Source organism: Paramormyrops kingsleyae, chromosome 24 (genome assembly GCF_048594095.1).
Source record: "Paramormyrops kingsleyae isolate MSU_618 chromosome 24, PKINGS_0.4, whole genome shotgun sequence".
Lineage (NCBI taxonomy): Eukaryota > Metazoa > Chordata > Actinopteri > Osteoglossiformes > Mormyridae > Paramormyrops > Paramormyrops kingsleyae.
This window is the reverse complement of record NC_132820.1, coordinates 25902325-25910382: the sequence shown is the minus strand read 5'-3', so window position 1 is coordinate 25910382 and position 8058 is coordinate 25902325. Positions and strand designations below refer to the sequence as shown.

Below are 8058 nucleotides of genomic sequence, written 5' to 3'. Positions count from 1 at the left end.
CAATAAACATTAACCACTATACATGACATAACACACAGGACATTTATAATCACACAAGCGATTACTGAGAACTATTTATAAGCTATCATCAGTCCAAGGAGTGACGCCGATGTTTCCGTTCTGCCTTATTTGCTGTAACTGTAGTTCCGCTTTTTGCCAGCAGGTTGCGCACAGACAGCGTTTCTGTGGGCTGCATGTACATTGTATGTCGTTAGATTAGTATTTCATAACTGGACTGCAGGACATTGCGTAAAATCATTTTCTGCAGTAAGTATTGGAGTGTTTATAAAGGATCTTTTAAAATAAATAAATAAATCAGTTTCTCACAAACACCTCCATTCATGACTGACTGAAATACAGTATCAAGGATGAAAGTGATTAGGATCAGCTGAGAGCGCATGCCGAGCTGTTGCTAAAGTTGCAGCAGTCAACTTTAAACCAATGTTAAACAAATACTAGTTAATACTGAAAACAATCAGTCATTAAAATTAAATAGCTTGCTAAGCTGTGTTTCCTTTAACAATATAAATGTTATAGAAAAATGGAAACCCCACGCTCTCCGCGAATATTAATCACCAAGATTTATAAAAACCGCAACTGTACTGAAAAATAACGTTGCTTATGAATGTTGGCAAGTAAAAAAGTATTTGTACTTTGTGATCAAGTGCCATTCTTGGCACATCACACAACGACGAAATGTGTCCTCTGCATTTTAACCCATAAGTGACATATTAGTGGGCAGCTATATTATTTAGCTTCATTCTTAAAATAATAATACTAATACCAATAATAATAACAAAACCAAATGTAGCCAGGTCTATAAAGCTAAAGTACCATAATGATTTGAAGCTATTATAGAGCGTAATTTGTAAAGAGGGAGACATGAACCTTACAATAAGTGTGTGTATACCAAAGTGGGCAGCTGTCTCTTTAAGACGTTCCTGAGTGCCGAAAGGTAGGGTGGGAGTTTTTTTTCCGGCGGGTTTTTCTAGACGGAGGAAGGCGGGTAAAGAGAGCGGAAAGAAGAGTGAACGGCAACTTAGGGAAATAAACGTATATATCTACATATATATATATATTTGTGTAGATATCAACGTTTAGAGCACTGTTTATTTTTTTTGGCCGAAGCATACAATTGCAGCAATTAGTGGATAGAAAGATTTTGGTGCAATTGCTGTCTTTTGGATATCCTGGTAGGTCAATTTACCTGTTTGGTTAAATGTTAAGGAAAATATAGATATAGGGATCATTAGTGTGAAGGAAAAACAGTCAGGATATGAATGTGAACCTTTGTTGATTATTTTCTTTGCTAATGTATCATTTTTTATAGTTGTATGTAAAATGCTAAAGCTACCTATAAGGCTACTTGCTAATTGATCGGAATACGTTGACTGTGATATGGTGTTATTCAGTTTAGCCACCCTGTTAGTACCATTGCAGGTTGAAATGTTTATAATGTGCATATATAAATATATACATGTATATGCGTATATTAATGTTATACAGGAAATCTGTATAGTATGGCCTAATGTGGATCTGAGATTGCGCTGTATGTTAATGGATGATGGAGAAAAATATAATTTTGTGTGATGTTTAAGTAAGACATCTAACTCTCTGTACTTTGTGTGCAGACTGTTTTTTTTGGATTTGATTCCGTTCCGAATACAGTATTTTTTCGACCAAGGAAGATCGCTTGTTTCACAGAGTCGCCCCCTCTGCGTTGAACTGCGCAATGTAACAAGTTTTTTGCAACTGGAGATTTTTTTCTTTCCCAGCGCTTTGTGAAGACATCCTCAAGTGTTGCAACGGGGGTTGCTATAAATGGCAACGCCCCTGCAAATGTCGGGAGTGGCATCCACCTCCCCAGTGGACACGGGGATCACGGGGATCAGTGGGCGGCAGTTTGGGAGAAGATTGCAGCCCTCGAAGACGAGGTGGACCGTTTACGGTCCGAGATCTCCCAGCTTGCTGGTGCCCTGACTGACCCAAATATGCCCCGGAGCAGTTCGGAGACCACTGGGACTCCTCTTATAGTCCCCACTTCAGCTCCAAGCTGTTTCCCGCCCCCTCCTCCTCCTCCTCCTCCACCGCCTCCGCCTGCTAATATCCAGGGCCCGAAGCAGAAGACGAGTCATCGTCAGGGAAGTGGCGCAGGACCCACCAATGGCCCCAACATGGTGGATGTTCTGGCGGAGCTGGCGCACATTAAACTGCGCCCAGTGCTGAGGTCGCCAGGTGGGACGCCAGTGACGAGGAGGGGACTGACGCAGGGGACGCCCATGCCCTCAGAGGACATTGCTGCCATCTTAGCAGAGGCTCTGAAGAAGAAGTTCAAGTATCAGATCCACTCTGATGAGTAGGAGCAGCAGGCCTGAGCCCTTAAACTTTTTTTACTTAAACTTTTTTTTACTTAAATTTTTTATACTTATAACATTTTTATACTTATAACATTTTTAAACTTATAACATTTTTAAACTTATAACATTTTTATACTTAAGATTTTTATACTTATATACTTTATGTACTTAAACTTTATATACTTATACTTTGTGTACTGATTCTATATACTTATTAATAAATAATATATTTATATCACTATTATTTTTAAAAGAGTTGCTGATTTTGTAATACTGCTGCAGCATTCTCCACATGCTAATCACTGCCCCACATCGAATTGGCACTTTGATCTGCCACATATCACTTCACTACCCCCTGTTGAATGTTGCATCGTATGTTGTTAGATATCTCGTTGTAGTAAGTACTTCATTATTAGGCTGCACAATATTGGAAAAGATGTATTTCTGCAATGAGTATTGCAGTATTTATTTACATTTAAAATGCTTAAAACAAACCAATTTCTCACAAAGACATCTATTCATGAGTGATTTAAACGGCAAAGATGAAAATGATTAGGATTAGCTCTTATGATTAGCTCTTGCCAAAATAGGGCTTGTAAACTTTTGTGGTAGTCAGAATTAACCCAAACAACTATGACTCTATAATCCTCTATAATCACTCTCACTCTGTCACACTTGAATCAAACTCCAGACCTCGCATGTAATGTGTGGGGGAGGATTAGGTGGACTAATGAAATCGTGGTTCCGGATGAGGTAGTGTTCTCAGAAGAGTGCCGGTCAGAGCACTGGGATCACAGCCAAGGTGGGTTTAAGGTTTTTACTCGCAATTCTGTGGTTACAGCCCAGCAACTAACAATAGGCACCATCCAATCCAATATGTGGGCGTGGTTCTGAAATAAACCAATAAAGGGAATAACGACTGAACATTCTGGAAAAGGTAAGCGAATTATGGTAGTTTCAAATATGTCCACAAGATGGCACTGAAGGATTACCAGTAAACTATATAATAAGTTGGAGGTGCTCCTTTAACTTGATTAATAGCAATAACAAATTATAATTACCACATACAAATGCTGACCCACGACAAATTGCTACATCAACAATAACAGGGCATGTAAATCCAACAAGCTGCCATATACGCAATCTAGTAACACTACACCGATACTGCGCATACAGAAAGAAATCAACTACATTAAAAGTATAGAAAACATTACTTACTGAACATCATACACGCACACCCGTAATCACGGACAGAAAATGAACTACCAAACGAGAGGGGCACATAAGATAATAACTATGAAATGTCTCTGGAGCACAGGTGAACTTCTGGAACTCTTGCTCTTTGGAGGCTGCGACCAGGCAATCAGTGTGCCGTAAAACGATCCAGCGCTGCTGCAGACTGACGTAACTCCCAATTCCGCTTCCATCTTAACATAATGAGCAAAGTTTTCTTCTTTATTCAGCAATCCAGCATAGTGTTCCAGCCACACTCGGGTACAATGCGCAATGCACCCCGCACCCAGAAATCAGCAGGTTAATATACTATAAGACGAATTCCCCTATATGGACTTCTAAGTCCCGATTGGTTACCAAACATCTGCAAACCAGGTTTCGACCATACAACAAACATAATACGCCACTATTGGTCTACTTCAAGGATGTTGAGCTTCCAATCCTCGTTAGGCCTAGGCCTCCTATGAGTCCCACACATAAGCCTGTCTATCCAGCCTAGGAAGGAGGGCAAAAACCCTAAACATTAGGGAAATTCCACTCCCAACCCAGCAAAAAGGTGCAACCCCCCCTTCGGTGTCCATGGCTGGCATGGCTCACAATGCTATCAGTAAGCGAAACCCCAACCCTATATTACCTAAATAAAGACTTCAGCGTAAACATATACAACCCTTATGGATACATAACTTGCTTGTGTGTTCAAATGCTACCATACAACAAACTGCGTCTAGCATAGTATAGCAGCTACATTTCAAGGCTTCCTGCAGGTCCCCTTTCTCCCCCCGGCGATGTTCCCTTCAGCCCAGTTCTCCAAGGTCTGTGGCCTGCAAAGCTGGTTCCGTGCAGGTGGCTGCGAGGCAAGGACACACGGCACCATCCCCAAAACAACAAAACCTGAGACACAAGAACAATCCCACAATGCCTCCCAACCCTGGCCTACCATCACTTTAAATTTCCCTTCCACACTTTGAACTAATGTTAAACATATACTACATAATCCTGAAAAGGAGCGGTCACTAAAATTAAACAGCTCGCAGATCTTCACACTGCAAGAAATGCAAAGATGGAGAAAGCGAAGAACAGTGAGAGTACGCCACTGTCTATGGTGTCCTCGTCGACCCTCATGAAATGCCAGCAAACACATGGACAAGGGATCCCGATGCGCTACCTTGGCTTTCTTATGGGGACACTGTCAACCACCTAGTGTCTGTCATTAGTGCGTACACTTTTAAAGAGTTTAAAAACTACAAATCTCTTGAAGCGCATGAACAGTTCACAGCTGGCTGGGCACATTGTCATCGTCAAGGATTTTAGGCATGTTTATTTATATAGCACAATTCAGGCACAAGGCAATTCAAAGTGCTTTACAAAGACAAGGATACAATCACATTAAAACTTCAAAATCACATTTCAAAGATAAGTGAAAAAGAAATAATAATGAAAATAAATAATTTTATTAATCAATTACAATGAACACATAGATAATAATAAGAAAAAGCCAAAACAAATAAATAGGTAACTGAAAAGACGTCACATTTTAATGACAGAAAATGACTGGTGCTGCACTAGGAAACTCTGACCATGCAACAATTTATCTAATTCCAGCATACAGACAAAATCTGAAAACTGCTAAACCTGTCGTTACTAGAGTGAAACACTGGACATGTGGAGCTGTAGAGCAATTAAAATCATGCTTTGACTCGACAGACTGGAATGTTTTCAAAACTGCTATTAACAGCGTGGATGAATACACGGACACTGTAACATGGCACATAAGCTTCTGTGAGGACTCTCGCATTCCCAAAAAGTCTGTTGTCAGCTATAATAATGACGACCCATGGTTTACAACTGAACTCAGGCAGCTTCCTAAAACAAAAGATGTAGCCTACAGGAGTGGTGACAAAAACCTGTTCAAATTCTACTGCGGGTTTGAAAAGCCACATTCGCGCATCATACAGCCCTCACCTTTTCAATGGCCTTCTTCACACCTGGGTACCTTCACACCTCGCCCACACTCTCCCCAGCTCACGCCCCCCCCCCACGTCCAGCCACCTTCCCTGGAGAATCAACGACAGAGATGTAAACAAGATCTTTAGGAGTCAGAATACAGGGAAAGCTCCTGGTCTCCCCAGCCACTCTGAAGCACTGTGCAGATCAACCATCACCTGTCTTCACAGATATTTTCAATTAGTCACTGGATCTTTGTATCTTAAGTCATCCACAATAACACCTTTTCCAAAGAAACCCAGAGTCTCTTGCTTCAGTGACTACAGACCAGTGGCTCTCACATCAGTGGTAATGAAGGCTTTTGAGAGACTTGTGCTGTCATACCTTAAAACCATCACAGACCCATCGCTTGACCCTCTATAGCACAGGTGTCAAACTCCAGTCCTGGAGAGCAAGAGCCCTGCACATTTTTGGGTTTCCCCTCATTTAACACACCTGATTCAACTCCTTGTGCTAATTACCACACAGCTCTTGAGCTGAATCATTAGTGGTGGAACAGGGAAAGAACTAAGCTATACCGGGCTCTGGCCCCCCAGGACTGCAGTTTGACACCCCTGCTCTATAGTCTGCCTACAGAACCAACAGACCTGTGGACGATGCAGTTAACACTGGACTACATTTCTTGCTCCGACACTTGGAGTGCCCTGAGACATATGTTAGGATTCTGTTTGTGGACTTTAACTTTGCAAATTTATACTATTCTATCAGAGCTAATGCGGACTGAACTCTCACAACTGTCCGTGCCTGATCCAAAATAATATGTTATAACCACGATGGCCCAGTTTTACGCTACAATCATTGAGTCCATCCTTAGCTCCTCCATCACAGCCTGGTTTGGATCAGCCACTGAACGAGACAAGGCCAGACTGCAACACATCATCCACTCAGCAGAGCGAATAATCGGCAGTAACCTGCCTACCCTCCAGACACTGTACATCACCAGAACCAGGAAACGGGCATACAAAATCTTTGAGGACCCATCTCACCCTGCTCACCACATCTTTCAAGCCTTACCCTCCAGGAGTAGACTCATGGCAATCAGAACCAAGACCACAAGGCACGCCAAGAGCTTCTTCCCTTAGGCAGTCTCTCTCATTAACCAAGCCAGTCTCTGACTGGACGTTCAATTAATCGTCAGCTGCAGTGAAATATCCACCAGCATAACCAGTAAACAACTGATAAACTTCCTCTATGATTATATTCTGCACTCTTGCACATTATGCACACATACTGCAAACTCTGTATACATATTGCACTCTTGCACATATAGTTGACTTGGCTGCTACTTAATAACGGCACCATTTAAGAGCCCTTTAAATTATTATACCATTTATATAGTTTATATTCATACTACAATGATTACTATGTACACACATATATAAATATCATAATACCATCATTACTGCCATTAATAAACTTAATTATCATATAATTATCATATTACCCAATTGCCAGTCTATTGTCTATTACCTTTCTGCATATGTCTTTGCTAAATGTGGTATGTTCTTTGTAATGTCATGTAAAAGCACCACCAAGGCAAATTCCTTGTATGGAAACATATCTGGATTCTGATTCTACATCCTTCATCAGGACTAGAAAACTTCCATCCAGCGTTGCATTTCACTTTGACACTGTCGTTTTTGAAACACTTTTCTGTGATCTAGCTCTTGTTTTGGTCGCCGACTGTCATCCAACAAAAGGTTCATTTCAGCTCTCCTAATCTGACATAAACCACACTCACAAACACTTTTGGGTTACTGTGCCACCGGGAAGGGATGGACTCCGGTCGGGATGGGTTTCCAGCATTTCCTATCCTGGCTGTTCTCTTTAGGGACAAACACAAGAATGGAGTCTAGTGATCACACCGGAAGCTGACTTACCTGAACGGAGATGTATGGAGCAGACTCTCATATGCGCGGGGATGCTCTGGAATGCAAGGTCTTAAGCCCCACCGCTAGAAGCTATGCCATCCGTCGCCATTTCGTCAACTCTTCCACTTTTGCTCCTTCCTGTCTTTTCCAATCTGGAAAGGAGAAGAAACGTATACCGGTCCTGAAGACCGAAGAGAGACCCGAGTCGATATGGGGCCGCCGCTTAGCGGGTCGCCGTTAGCCGGGCCTCCGTGACGCCCCCCGCTCGGAGTAGAATGCCCAGGGATGTCGCAGCCGCCAGCCTCGGGGCCCAGACTCCTCCCTGTCCTCCTGTCCTCTCAAAAAACAGCAATCATTTAAACAAACATGAGGGAAAATTCAAAAGGCAAAGATGGCGTCATTCCTTACCAAAACGACAGCGTGTCACCTTCCTTTAAAAAAAAAATAAAAGAGAAAAACAGCAGGAAACGGGGGCTGTGCACGGACAGGGCCCCTCCCTCACAGCACATGCAGCTAATTAGCTGGCCATCCAGAGGCACTCAGTCTATTAGTCACCCACTCAGTCAGTTCTGCCTTTCAACAACAGGGGGCAG

At 42.2% G+C, this 8058-nt stretch overlaps 1 long non-coding RNA gene across 1 annotated transcript; it reads left to right on the top strand.

Annotated features, from left to right (window-relative positions):
* Positions 1-1014: 1014 nt before the first annotated feature.
* On the top strand, positions 1015-2598 carry LOC140582309 (uncharacterized). The gene is made up of 2 exons (XR_011985240.1): positions 1015-1193; positions 1632-2598. It is a non-coding gene; the product is annotated as an uncharacterized lncRNA (long non-coding RNA).
* The last annotated feature ends 5460 nt before the right edge of the window (positions 2599-8058 follow it).